This window comes from Dermochelys coriacea, chromosome 12, assembly GCF_009764565.3.
Source record: "Dermochelys coriacea isolate rDerCor1 chromosome 12, rDerCor1.pri.v4, whole genome shotgun sequence".
NCBI lineage: Eukaryota > Metazoa > Chordata > Testudines > Dermochelyidae > Dermochelys > Dermochelys coriacea.
In genome coordinates, this window is record NC_050079.1 from 7,815,082 (window position 1) to 7,830,210 (window position 15,129).

The window sequence follows — 15,129 nt, forward strand, 5'->3', positions numbered from 1 at the left end:
CCTGTTACACAGCGTCTCCCACAGCAATTACACCAACCAATTAACAGACAGGAGATGCAATCAGTTCCTAACTGCATGTGAAACAGAAAGAGAAAAAGACATCACCTATCTGGCGCAGTCAGCCATGGTCGGGGCATGTGCATTGCTCCCAGACGGCAAAGCAGCAACGAGTCACTGGCTTCTCCAGCCCAAGTGGTGATGCACTTAAGGAGGCAGTATTGTTTTCAAACAATGAGAGGAGTTAGCGGAGGTTCACTAGAGCGCTTAGAAAACCACAAACTACCTCCCACAACGGTTATATTTTTTTTAAAAAAGGTGTTTCTTCCTTCCTCCAGAAGCCAGGATTCTGATCTCCAGACCATTTACACCATACTGATGTAAAACTGGAGTTCCTCCACTGAAGACACAGGGTGAACAAGATCAGAGTCTAGCCCATAGCATCGTGTGAAGTGGTCCTTGGATCAGGCTGTTTTGTACTTGTTCTCTGCCTGTTTTCCATGCCAGGTTGTGGCACTATGAAGCTCATTGCTTGGAAACACGACGTGGGGTCACTGATGGAGTGGGAGCTAGAAGGGCACTATATATGGCTAAGGTACTTACAAGACCCTCATTACTGTAGAATGTGAGCACTTCACAACCTGTTAACATATTTCTCCTCACAACAATCTAGTGAGGCAGGGCAGTGCTATTATCTCTATTTTACGGATGGGGAACTGAGGCACACAGAGATTAAGTGTCTTGCCAAAGGTCACATATGGTGGAGCTTGGACTTGAACCCAGATCTCCAAAGTGCTAGGCAAGTGTTCTAGCCACTGGACCATCCTTCCTCTCCACGGCGGCCCAGCAGAATTCTCCCCTGCCCAGCTGGAGACAGAGCTGCTTGTCTCCTCTGTAACCAAACCTGAAATTAGGCAAACCTGACCTGGTTTGGGGGTTGTTGTTTTTCCACCAAGACAAAGCTTGCGTTAGGTGCACCGAAAAGTTGGCAAACTTGCAATCAAGTCCAAGCTGCCATTCAGCATCAGCCCTGGAGCACCCATGGAGTCAGCGCCTACGGCACGAAGTACATATATAAAACTGATTGGCACTGTCCTCTGTTTGCCCGTATTGAGGGTGACCTCATCAGTGGTCCCTAGACAACTTCCAAAATCCAGTCCAGTGATTGATTCATCTTTAGTTGTCACAATAAAGTCCAAAATAGTTACTGTGCGTTGAGTGCAAGCCTTTTGTATTAGAAAATTATCATCTATAATTTTTTAAAACTCTAATGACATTTTTACAACTCACTGTATGAGCTATCCAGCATATGTCTCCCAAACTGATGTCCCCGAAACAACACATTTTTTCTTTCCACACAGTACCTGCAGGTGCTAACTCATCCTTCGCTCTGGTTTGATTGGGTGGCCTCTGATATACCCACCAGTACCCACACCTTGGCTTTCTTAGTTAGCACATTGATTCCTGTGCATTCAAGATCCTGTGCTTCTGAGTTATCAATAATTGTAAAGCAGGCAAAGGTATCTTTAATGTCGAGGGCCACCTCCCACCTCTTTTACCCACTCTCTCTTTCCTAAATAGGTTATTCTAATAATGCAAGTCATCCCATCAGATTTCAGTAATGCCAATTATATCAAACTTCTTCTCATCAATGAGAATTTCCAATTCCTCTTGCTAATTATCCACACTCCTAGCATTGAAAAATCTCTTCTCTTCACATTCTTTGGCACTTTGGTTCAGTTAGTTCGTGACATACTGAGTTTGTGTTTGTACTGCATTTGTCTTCTTAGCATCCTCCCCTTGCATTGTTTGTTTAATGCCCTCCTGGCTGCTCCAGCTGGTCTCCAACCAAGAAGATTAGCCCCCCATCTATGTGATGCCGGCTTCCCCATTTATACAGTGCCCCTTCTCTCTGGAACCATGGACAAATGATTCACAGATCCAAAGCTGATAGTCTCACCACAGTCACACAGCCAGTAGTTCGCCGAGTATATTCTGCCTTCTACCTAGTCACGATCATTGGTCCAGCAGGATCTCCAAGCATACCACTAGAACTTTCCTCTTCTTCAGCTCCCTGAAGTCTTCTATAATTGGTGTTGTTTCATGTGATATCAAGTCATTAGTTCCAGTGTGTATCATCACAGGTGAAGAGTTGCCAGACAACTTTGTAATCTTATCCAATCTTATGGTGACTGGTGACACCCTGGAACCCCAATATTCACTACTGTCATGTAATTAGGATATGTTTTGTACAAAGTATGCCTTGTGAACAATCATCCTAAAAGTCTTGATCGCACTGCACAATGGAAGAAGATATAAAAGGGAGACAACAACTTCACGATGGGACCTCACTCTCCCTACAACAATACACTTGGAAACACCTGAGGGGCAAGGACTGAACTGTGAGAAGTGATGGTCCCAGGCTAGAAGGATTTTTAGTCTGATTATTAAAACCTGGGAAAGCCAAGGAAACTTGTGCCTTAAGAATCTGCCAGCCTGTTTATCACTCAGGGTGAGAATTTGCTAATTCATATCCTACTTATCTAGTGTGTTGAGCTCAGTTTGTGGTTTTGTTTATTTACTAAGGTAATTTGCTTTGAACAGTTTGATATCGCGTATAATCACTTAAAATCTATCTCTCGTAGTTAATAAACTTGATTTTGTTTGGTCTATAACCAGTGTATGGAAATTAGAACTTGGGGCAGAAAGCTGTTGCATATCTTTCTGCACACTGAGGGAGGGGGTAAATTTTATGAGCTTACACTGTACAGTTCTCTGTGCAGCGGAAAACAGTATAATTTTGGGTTTACCCTCTAGAGGAGGGTGTGCACTTGAGTACTGGTCAATTCCTTGGCTGAGCTTTCCCATGCAGAGCTGATCTCAGCATGTGTGTGTAAAGCTGCAGCGGGGTGTGTTCCTACCTGTATGTGTGCTGGTAAAGTGCAGTCTGAAGCCTGAGGGAGGGTTGGGCTGGCTTGCCTCAGCAATACAGTGTCGTGCCAGGCTGGTGGGCTCAGTGGTAACCCAGTTCCAAATGGCACCCTAGGGGGAACCCGTCCCAGTGACATCTTATATTTTTGCTAGAGGAAAACAGCATGCTGTCCTATTGTCCTTGTGTCTTTTGCTAAATTCTCTGTCTTCTCTTCTTAATATGCAGTTGCTGATGAGGATTGCTTGCTTTCTTAGGATGGCTGAAGAACCCTCTTCATAGCTGCTTGCTTCATATGGCAAGGATGCCCATCAGATATGTCCCCTATCGCTTTCTGTTCTAGTCCTCCAGAGATAGGGTCTTCCAGAGTTGACCCACTGAGCATCCGATAATGTTTTGATGCTTCTACCTGGGTTGAATGCCTCCTGGCTCTCTTTCTTCTCTTGGTCACAAATCTCCAGTCCATTTCTCTGGTTTCTTCTCTCTCAGGTTCTTTTTTCACTGAACCTTCGCCTTGTGGCATCTGTTACAGCAGTTTCCAAATCTGGTTGTCCGTGAAGTCTTTGTTTTCTCAGATACTACACAATGTTGAATCTTGTGCTTCCAGCCCACATATTTTCTCTTTCAGTATGTCCACCAGCTTGTACGTTGTACACCTGAAATCACTTCCGTCTTCTAGCAGAACAGAAAACATAGCACACTCAAGGCAGGTCACAGTAGTTGTTCTCTCATCATCCACATTCTTTATGTGGTATAGAGCCATACCTAAAACAGGAATCACACTCCCTCTCTAGGTTTCAGAGTAGCAGCCGTGTTAGTCTGTATTCGCAAAAAAGAAAAGGAGTACTTGTGGCACCTTAGAGACTAACAAATTTATTAGAGCATAAGCTTTCGGCATCCAATGAAGTGAGCTGTAGCTCACGAAAGCTTATGCTCTAATAAATTTGTTAGTCTCTAAGGTGCCACAAGTACTCCTTTTCTTTTTACTCCCTCTCTAAACTCCCACTGAAACTTGAATGTTTATCACTCCTGTTCACCTGGCAACCAATCTATATACTAAGACTTGCTCTTCTGCTCTACTCCCTTGTTAAGAGGAAGGGATTAACCACTCAGACTTCAAACATTGGTCCTTTTCAAAAAACCAAGGGTCCCAGCCACACAGCCCTCAGTGATACAAATGGACCTGCCTCACCTGACCTGTCCAGGGGCTTACAGCCAGCCACACAAGCCCCACAGAAAACACCTCAATGCACAGGAGCTGCAGCTTCGCTCTTTGAAACTCCCCTTTGCCACTTCTGTTTACCCTAAATGGTTTGTGTGTTGCGGAAAGGAGGAGGGCTGGTGACATAGGCCACAACCTTTTGGGAAGAAAGAAGCTTTGGGTGAAGAAGTGGCACATCCCAGCTTCTTCCAAACAGTCCGCAACAGCCCAGATGTGTCACGTGGGGCTGTCACGGAGTCACCAGGCCGATGCTCTGGAACTGCTCCGTATGAAGCCAGCCAGGACGCTGGTGGGGCCTCCTCTCTCTGAGCATATCATCGCCAGGGCAAGAAGCTTACACAGCTTCGGCCTTCCTGGGTCTGACCTCAGAGCATTCAGCATCCCTGTTCTCACCATGCGCTTCCTTCAGCGAGTCTGCCCGTGCGGGGCTCCTGGGGAAGCCAAAGGGCCCTGCACCCCAACTCCGCAGTGACTCTTAACCAGCGTTGTAAAACGGAAGGTTTATTAGTCGACAGGTACACAGCGTAGAACAGAATTTGTTAACACAGAAATCTGACTTTCAGCCAAGTCCATCTTGGCGGAATCCTGGGCCGGACCCCCTGGACTCCCCACTCCAGTCTCCCACAGCAGACTGCTCTGGACCCCGCTGCCTGGCCTCCAACACACACCGTTGCTTCTCCTCTGGTCTTTGTCCTGCTTCCTGGGCACAGTGTCATCTGGTCGCATCCCCCTCCTGGTTCTCAGGTTACGAAGGGCATCGGCCATCACCTACATGCAGGCAGCTGGGCCGCCTCACCTGTCCTGAAGGCCTCAGCAAAAGTCATATGCCCAAGTCCCACCACCTAGGCATTGGTGCCGTACACGGGGAAACTGAGGTAGTCACAGTATTAGTTTAGGACAGCAAGACTCGGATGCAACATAACAGGGTGAAATGCCTCATTTTGTCACGGGGTGACCCGAGATGTATTTTGTCGCGTACAGCCAGTCAAAACCTGGTTCCTTATTCAAGTGAAATGTACACAACAGAGCGGGGAGAAGGGAGCATGACATGAGGATGCATGTGGTACAGTGGTGGATTTAGGGTTAGTGGGGCCCTGTGCACATCTTCATTTTCAGCCCCCACCCCCCCCGGGACTGAGACAAGAAAAAGAACATTCTCTCTTATCTTCCCCGCCCCCCTTCATTCTTTTTTTCTCCCTCCTATATTATAAGTAATGGGAAGTAAATGAAAACAAAGCAAGATACTTTGACGGGGGCAGTGGGTTGGGGTGTGGGAGGAGGGATGAGGGCTGCAGGCTCTGGGAGGAAGTTTGGGTGCTGGCCCTGGGCTGGGGCAGGGGGTTGGGGTGCAAGAGGGAGAGCGGGATCTAGGAGGAAGTCTGGTCTGGGGCAGGGGTATAGGAGGGGGTGAGGTCTGCACTTGAGATTGCATAGAGCGGGTGAAAAGCACATCTGAACCGTCGTACAGACCAACCCACTGTAGAAGCTGGATACCAGGACCCAGAGAAAAAATATCCCTTTTGCTCAGAAGGACCCCAAAGTGCACTGTAGACTGTGTGTCCAGGTACCAGTCTGCCCTGCACTGTAGTGCAGCCCCTTCTGGAGTGGAACACGGCTGTTTAGCAACACAACCCATGTTGCCAACGACTGTGATTTTTTAAACGCAAGTCCCATGGCAGTCGATGTTTATCTTAAAACCCCACCTCCTGGAAAAATCTCAATTCACATTTTAAAAAACAGGTACATTTCTAGTCCTTGTAGTTCTGGAAAAAGAGCTTGAAAACATAATCCCCTTAAAGGCTCAGTGACCAGCAGGCAAATAAAAAGAACCCAACACCGATTATATTTAAAAATTCTATGCTTTTTTAGCCAATCTCATGCTTTATTTTGGTGCCTGACTCCTAATTTCGGAGTACTTGGGGCTGGTGATACTGCACTAAACAGTGTAGCGTAAGTGGTGAAGCAGAAGAATGTATCCAGTGGAAATGACAGTGAGTCAAGGTAAAGCTCCCACCAGAGTTACGAGTAGCCAGGAGAGTATGAATATCCCAATTCCTAACCTTGGGGAAAAAATAAGTGACGGGGGGGTCTTTGATGGGCACAAATTGTCAGAGCCTCAGGTTGATGTCTCATGCAAGTGATGGCACCTGAAGCTTCCCAATGCCCCAGACCTGTGGGAGGTACTGGATAGGAACAGACTCAAAGGAAAGCTAAAAGAGCCGGTCAGGAGTTTTCTGATGAAGCAATTTTTCACTGGACAAATTGGAATTTTCTAACAGAAGGGTTTCGCGGAAACATTTGGGTTTTGACAAACTTCTGCTGAAATGCTTTCCTGCCGGCTGGTAGGTGCTAGAGAGACCGGTCCGTGGATCCAGGGCAACCCTGCCGTCAACCTGTCTCAGAGTTAGGCTTCCTGTCATGGCGCTGGGAGTCTGGAAGCCCCAGAAGCCACTCAGGGTTCTAGGGTCCCCACTCTGTGATGGGGGATGCCCTGAGAAGCCCCTGCAGTCAGGGGAGCCCAGGGACTTGGGGCAGCCGGCTGTTCTGTGTTGGGAAAAATGGAATGGAAACATGTTGATTCTTCCCTTTGGGAATTTTTTCCGGAATTTCCTTTCAAAATGTGGGTTTTCATTCCCATTTGGAACAAAAACTCTTTCAAAATGTCAGGATCTCCTGCAGGTTGACGATTCCAAAGTTTCAACCAGGTCTAGCTCATACAGGGTCACGGTCACCTCCTCCTTACACACCGTAACACCGAGCAAGTCTAAGCACCCGGTTTCTTTGCATATTCATTCCGTAAACAAGCCTGTCAAATGGAATGGGTTCTCAATTAGAAAGGGGCAGAAATCCATGTGTAAAGAGAGATACCTTGGGCCAAATTAGTCTGAGGTGTGACGCCACTGACTCTGATGAGCTTACACCAGGGTTGAATTTGGGTCCAGGAGGCAATGTAGAAAACTGGACGTAAAGCAAATCTCAGAGATGGAGGGTGATCTGGGAGGCTAACTACCATTTTCAAAAACGCCTAAGTGGTTTAGGAGCACAAGTGACTAAGATGCTTTTGAAAATGGAATTTGGGCTCCTTTCACTTAGGTGCTTTTGAAAATTTTACCCTGCGCCTGTGATGAAACCTATATCACCAGCCATAGCAGAGCTGAATGGCCAGCAAGGAAACAGCATGGAACAATATTAGGTTCTTTCTATTTCTTTTCTGTTTTGTGAGCCTTTTGGGGGCATGTTTTCAAGCTTTTCTTTGCCACCCAAGGCAAAGACTAGAAACGTACTTTTTCTTTTCAATGAAAGCTGAGATCCTCAAGGAATTACACACAAACTGCAACAACTGGCAACACGGGTCTCAAGAGAACGACAGACTGAAGGCTTCATTCCGCTCTCCCTGAGACTGGTATTCCACTCATAGAACTCCACGGACTTCATAACTCCTGATTCACACCGCAAGCGAGAGCCAAATTAGGCCCTGAATCCAGTCAGTTCAAATCAGAGGTTAGCACTTCAGTCAGGGGCGGGGGCTTGATCCTGCTTCCACGGACATTTATGGAAGCTCTGCTACAGAGTTTAACCAGAGCAGGATCCGGCCCTAGGTTATTACTGACTCGGAGACTAATATCATCACTCTCGGTGCACTTAAAAGCAACAAAAATGCCAGGTTCAAAGTCCCAGGGACAATGCTATCACAGCAAACGGGGAGAACTATTAATTCACCCTGGCTGCTCCGGCACCGGTCAGTTCACAATGCCATGCAATCAGACAGCCTGAGGGCGACACAACCTGTCCCCCACAAGCTTGGAAGAGAAAAGAGACGCAGAAGACAGCAGGAGGAAAAGTCACATCCGAAGGGCTTTAAAATTACAAGCTGCATCTCCAAGCCAACACATGTAATTTAACATCACTGGAGATTCAGCTGTCTTGTTTTCCTTTCACCAGGCAGGAAGGATCAGATAAGAAGCTTGTTCTTCAGTACAATGTAGACCACACTACAACAAAGCCATTCAGACTGTAGGTTGCAATTTCCTTGTCAAACAATGTTTTTAGACACACTCTGCTCCAGAAAAGGTCATTTGAATGCATTCTAAAAAACCCATACCTAGCAGGGGTAGTATTAGGGAATGCTGAGCCAGTACAGACCCTTTAACAGTTGCAAGGTTAGGATCCAATCCTGAGAAGCAATGATAGGCGGGTAATAATTTAAGCAAAGGCTCCCACAAAATTGTCCCCTGGCCTGGGATAAATCCCAGGTATAATTTGACCGGGGGGTGTGTTTGCAGAGAGGAAGGTCTGGAAACAAGGCTTTAATTCATTTGTTTCCCCATATATTAAAAAAGCTCAAGGCCAGACTGTGACAACCTCAGGGTTTGTTTTGACCCAGAAAAGTGGCCAAGTTTAGCTCAGGTTTAGCGAATGCAGACTAGCTAAATCAACTTAAACTTGACGCCTTTCTCAGTGTAGATGCTTTAGCTGGATTTCAGCCAATGAGAGCATGGGGTGGGGTGAGTAAAATCGTCATGTGGAAAGCCTCAATTTAAATAATTGATTTTAATCCACTTTTCCATTTGTACTTGAGTTATTTTCTAAAGAAAGATGTGTTCCCATTAGCTGATATAACCATTAAAACATTTACAGTGAAATAGAGCCTATACATGAGATTTGGTACATCTTGCTATCTAGGAGGGTACACTATAACTATATACATGTCTTTAATTATATAGCTTGATATTTTTGTATTCTTATTGTACATTTTTAGTATGTCAGGAAATGATGAATGATACATTGCTCATTTACTAGATAATTTTTTGCTCATTATTTGTATCAAGCTGTATTAAGATGGCAACTGGAATGTAATGAAACACAAAACAGCACATACAATTTATTTTTAAACAACTATCAGGTGTTTTCGATATACAAACTTCTCTTATCAAAAGATGCTTCACCATTTATTAAACAGAGGGATTAACTGTAATCCATGAATTAAACTCATTATATCGGGTCAGCCTGAGAAAACTGTCACACACACCTGAATGAAAGTGACTGGAGCTTAAGTTCCTACTCGCCTAGATCTCTTGAAAATGAGACAGTCTTCTACTGTGCCATGTTTATAAAACTCAACCTCCAAAGTTAGATGTTCCTCCCCGCCCACCCCCCCGATTCCTGAAGAGCAGCCTTTGACTCAAAGTTTGTGATAAAGGCTCAGAGATTTAGCTTATTTATTTTTTACTTAATTTTTTTAAGACATTAGAAGAAGTTTAGGTCTTAACATTTTGTAGTAAATTCAGATTTTAAACAGGTTTGTTTTAAAATGAAAAACTTCTTATAATTTAAATAACAAAAAAATCCAATTTTGTATTTTTCCAAAAAAGTGTCATAGAATAATAGAAGATTAGAGTTGGACGAGATCTCAGAGGTCATCTAGTCCAACTCCCTGCTCAAAGCAGGGCCAACCCCCAACTAAATCATTCAACTAAGTCATCCATTTGTATCCACTCTGTTTTGTCCTCAGCAAGCTTGGGTGCTCAGCTCTTTTGAAATCCAACCCACTTGTTGGGCTGCATAAATATGGATTTACGAGTCTAACTTTAAACATCCACCTTTGAAAATCTTGGCCTAAGGTAGCCTCACCCTGTGCGGACACACTTGTGTGCTGACGGTGCACTGACAATTATGCATGCACGAGCGTGACAATATCTTCAGCTCCGTAATCAATGCTACTCTGGGTTAGGAAGCGTGCAGCTTCAAAGAAACAGTTTGTTGGGTGCATCAGCCTTCAGAATAGAGGCCTCACTTTGAAACCTGATGTGTCAGAATAGTAACCAAAGAACAGATAGGCGACCTAGCCACCTGGCCTCTTTGCATGTGCCGAGGACTCCTCACTGCCACATGAGATCCGCAGTAGACTCCTAGCACGATGGAGCACTGAGAAGAGAATATATTCATCCCTAAGGGGAAGGAGCGTCTGATTTCACCTTTGCAGAGACCCAAAGGCACTCCCAAGGAAGGTCACTATAACCATGGGGGCTGTCTAGCCTGGTCTGGTACCTACACAGTTTAGGACATCTCAGTTTCCTGAGTCAATACACTCTATGGAATAGTTTTGCAAATTCTATATCAGGGTTCAGCAAAGGGTCACCTCACTGTAAATAGTTTAGACGCCAGCTGTATGGCTGTTTTAATGGCATTATACAATCCAATATGAAGAAAGAAAGAAAGAAAGAAAGAAAGAAAGAAAGAAAGAAAGAAAAGAAAGAAAGAAATATAAACCTAAGCCCAATAGCCCTCTGCTAGAACATGGCACCCAGACAGTGAAAGTAACTAGGAACTTAAGGCCTGATTCTGTCTATCTTAGGTACTCACATGGCTGTATTACCATCAGATGTGTATTTATCCACACAATACCCCTGCAAGGTAGGGCCGTGCTAGTATCCCCATTGGGCAGGCGGAGAACCTGAGGCACAGAGACACTAAGTGAGCTGCCCACGGTCCCACAGGCAGTCTGTTTCAGAGCAAGAAATGGGTCTTCAGTCTCCCATATGGCAGATTAGCACCTGAACCACTGGATTATCCTCCCACTTCTCTCACCCACACTGATGTAAATCAGGAGCAGCTTCATGGAAGTGTGTGAATTTACAGCAGTGTAAAACTGGTGTAAGCAAAAGCAGGACAATGCCAATGCAGTGACAGACGAATCTAATTTCATTCTTCAAACTGAATGAAGAGCAAAAATGAAGTAACTACATTCTATTTTAAAATTTATGTTTTAATAACCTTTGTTGGCACTAATTTAAGCAAATTAACAAGACACTTAACTATGATCTTGGGGCAGGCCCTTAGCTTAGTAAATCAGAAGTCAATGTTTCTACCCTACACCGATTCTCACCAATTAAGGATCTAGCCCTTTATTTTGACAGTGTCCCTTTAAGATGTCAAAGGCTCTTACTCTAAGCCATCCTTAGATCAGTCTATTCACTGCTGCTATTAATGTGACTCTGTTTGTCGTAGTTCCTTGCCTAAATTTTTTCTGATCCACTAAAGGAGCACAGACAATGCCCTGTGACAGACTGAACGTTGCCACTGTGGTCAAGGAATATATGATTTGATGTTTCTTGTAACTTTTCCCCTGACTTTCAACATTCTGGGCCATGCACTGTCAGCAGCCAACAAACTTCATTAACAGCCCTGAGAACTGCAAAGTTGAATCCTGGGCTACAAGGGAAGCTAACAGAGAGCAGGAGCTGAGCAACAGAACTCTGCAGTAATACCAAGGTTCAGAGTGGTGAACTCTAGGGACACGTCTACACTAAAGGCCAGAATCTTTCCATTGACTTCAATGGGAAGCGGATCAGACCCTTACAGAGGTGTAGCAAAGACTCTTACAGAGGTGTAACAAAGATCAGAATCTGGCCCTCGGGCCTTCTTTGCCACAAATTTCCCACCACTGCAGTTTCCCTGGTGACAGCAAAGGTGGGCATGCCAGTACATTCATCCGGATTGCTCCATGCAGTTCCTGGACTCCAACAGGGCTACGTGCGTAAGGGTTACTCACATGAGGAAGAGTTACAGGATCAAGATCTTAGTTTGGAAATAGGGGGAGCTAAGGGAAAATATTTTCCTTGTTCAATTCATTCACCAGGTGTTCATGGCATTCAGTGTATCCAAAACCTAGATGGAGCATTGGAGCCTGCTACTTGTTGGTAGCTCAGTTACTTGCCCTACATTCGAATGATGGACTTCCTAAACCCGGCCAGCAATCAGAGCCGTCACTAAGAAAGGGAGCCCTTCCCACCACCTCCGATGCAAAATAGTGACTCACCCACCAAGGCTCCAGCAGACCCAGCTGCTACAAAGCAAACAGCATTGAGGAGAACAATAACCAACAGCGAAGGGTACAAAAGCGAAGGCACATCACAAACTGCTGGCAAACAAGCACTTTTGCCCTTCCTCCCTGTAGCTCATCAGCTGGCTGCCATTCACTCTGACTCCCAATCCACAGCAAGTAGGGCAGAGCAAAGAGGGGGGCCCTGTACCACTGAGCTACCAGAAAGATATCCAACACCTCACAGCACCAAGTCCAGGGCCTCTGGACGTTAACCATCAGAATGCAAAGTGGGTCACTGATCTCTTCTCCAAGGTAAGTTTTTGGGCATTGGAGAATCCAGGCTAAATCCTAAATCGCCACACTCACAACAGCAGTCCCGTCAACGTCAACGTCAGCAGGGCTGCTATAACCACATGCTATGGCAGAGCCAAGAGGCTACAAGCCAGATCGGGGCCTCATTGAGCTTGCTACGAACACACAGTGCCCTGAAGAGTGCACTATCTTAATAGAGGAGACAGCCAGAATGGGAGCAAAGTACTAGTCCTGAGTAAGCTGCATTACTAGTCTGAGGAAGGCAAGATGGATTTGTGGCACATGGTGAGAGAGACGAATAGGCTTTATACCCTCAACTCTAAACAAATCCCTGAAGGTCCCAGAGCTGCTGCGGAGAAAAGGTTTGTTCTCATGTCTGGGTGGTATTTTAAACATTAAGGGTGGACGGGTGTGGGCCCCTACCACCATTAACAGAGCCTTTTCTTTCTCTCCCTCCCCCCCCCATGGCAGAGCACACACATACACAGAGGCAGTGATGAAGCTGCAAGAGAAATACAGTGGTTTCCCTTGCACACCGCAGACAGATCCACAGTCCATGCGCTGTAATGGATTCTCCCTGCAAGGCACTTAAAGACTCGGATTTTGTTTCTGATTTGTCGATGGCGTGAGAGCTCAGTAGCTTTAAAAGAAAAAGGAAACAAAAATCCACCGCTCTAACTCTCATCTCCACCAGGAGGGATTTCCCCCCCCCAAAAGAAAAGGAGGACTTGTGGCACCTTAGAGACTAACACATTTATTAGAGCATAAGCTTTCGTGAGCTACAGCTCACTTCATCGGATGCATTTAAGCTTATGCTCTAATAAATGTGTTAGTCGCTAAGGTGCCACAAGTCCTCCTTTTCTTTTTGCGAATACAGACTAACACGGCTGCTACTCTGAAACCTTAGAGACTAACAAATTTATTTGAGCATAAGCTTTCGTGAGCTACAGCTCACTTCATCGGATGCATTTGGTGGAAAGTGAGCTGTAGCTCAGGAAAGCTTATGCTCTAAAAAATTCGTTAGTCTCTAAGGTGCCACTAGTCCTCCTTTTCTTTTTTGCGAATACAGACTAACACGGCTGCTACTCTGAACCCTCCCCCCAGTTATTGCTACACAGGGTAGGATCCCAGGCCCAAGGCTCGTGTCATCAGGCGGCCTTTGAGAAAAGCAGCAGCCGGGGTAATTTTTCAAAAAGGAGGGCTTGACCAACAGGGGCCATGGTCTGCATTTAGCAGTTGCCTTGAGCGGGGAGGGGGAGTTTAACTGCCCCAGCCGCTGGTAACCCCCCGCAGTTGATCGTGTTGCAAACCGCCTCGGGCAGCCTGCCCTCTTCCCAGCCACGGCTTTTAAGGGGTGCAGCTCAAAGCAGGCTCTTCCTCCCCGTGGGGCTGTGGGGCCGAGGCGGGAGGCGGACGGGCAGAGCCAGCCCTTTCAGCCGGGAAGGGCCCCTCGGAGACGAACCCTTTCCCGGCCTGAAACTAAGCGCAGAAGTAAGGCTGAGATCCGGCCCCACCCCGTGAACCGCCCAGCGCCGCTGCCCGGAAACTTACCGTGCCCCAGCCCGGAGAGGGGCCCCCCAAGCCCGCTGCGGCGCAGTAGACCCCCCCCCCGCAAGGGTCGCCCCGGGGCTTGCCGCGATCAGCCTCCCTCCCTGGAAGCGGCGGGTGGCCCGGCGCAGATCGCGGCTCCCCGCCCGCCGGTCACTTACCGCCGTCCGGGAGGTGGGGCCCCGGGCTCCGCACCGAGCTGCTGGGGCCGCGGCGGGGGGCTGCTGGGGCATCCCCGGAGAGCCCCGCCGGCTCCGGGGATCAGCGGGCGGGCGCCGCCGCCGCCTCCTCCCTGGCCAGGCAGCGGCTCCTCTCGGCGGGGGGCGCTCCCGGGGCTCCGCTTCTCCGGCTGCCGCAGCGCTGGGTCCGCCGCCCGCGCCCCCCCCCCGCCCCGGCTGCGGAGCCAGCGGCGCCTCGACACTGGGGGAGCGAGGGGTGGGATCAGCGCGCAGCGCCCAGCCCGGCGGCACACGCCGGCCGGCCCCCCGGCCCCCCGCCTCCGAGAGAGCCAGCGGGGCGCCCCCCTCCCCCGGCACTCTGCACCGGGCCTGACGGGCAGCGCCCCCGGTGTGTCAATCCCCCCTCCCCTTCGGATGCCCTGAAACGTACCGACACCAGGAGGTGGCTTTTTCAGAAACTGCTTCTTTAACCTCCCCCCCCCCGACTCCCCCCGCTTGGGCTTCCCAGGGTTGCGGGGTCTTGCCAATCTAGGCTCCCGTCTCGGTCTGGCTCTTGGAGGGCAAGAAATACTTTAAATAGCTTTGTCGAGGGGGCTGGCCCTTCCCGAGTAAATAATTACCCCTCCAAGGACCGAGCAAGAGACGCGCTCCAACGCGCCACGCAAGTGGTATTTTTAACCCAAGCCGGCTCCTAGCGAGCTGCTCGGAGACCCGCTCCGCTGGGGCAGACGGGCGAAGCGGCCCGTGTCCCTAACGAGACCCCGGGGAAAAGGTTTCTAAACACAACTCCCCGGCCAGCGGAGGGCCCGAGCCCGCAATCGGATCCCCTGCGTGGGTCCGATTGCGGGATCGGGGCCTTTCGCTTTTACTGGGTCACGCAACGCCTGCGTTTGACCAGCCTGCGGTTCGCTCGCGAGTCGGAAGTGGCCCCCAAAGGCTTCTTCTCTCCCAAATTCTTGGGGCGCGGGGAGGATCCCTTTGAGGCTTGGCTAGGCGAGCTGCATGGTTGGTCCCTTAGGTCAGGTGCGAGTGGGGCCCGTGGGATGCTTTTATAAACCCCTTCAGCCTCAAATGAGTGTTATTTTGCCTTGAAACAAATTCCATTTGGGGGCTCAAA

The 15,129-nt window shown here is 48.0% G+C and overlaps 1 protein-coding gene across 3 annotated transcripts in view; it reads right to left on the bottom strand.

Moving 5' to 3' along the window:
* CPNE2 (copine 2) overlaps positions 1-14,853 on the bottom strand; it is a 157,332-nt gene extending 142,479 nt beyond the window's left edge. Inside the window, exon 1 of one of the 3 annotated variants that reach the window (XM_038367856.2) lies at positions 14,443-14,853. The gene's annotated coding sequence lies outside the window, so the exon portion shown is untranslated. Of the gene's footprint in view, positions 1-13,993; positions 14,173-14,442 lie in introns of those variants that run through there. The other 2 variants (XM_038367855.2, XM_043495233.1) reach the window with 2 other exon arrangements.
* Between the last annotated feature and the right edge of the window lie 276 nt (positions 14,854-15,129).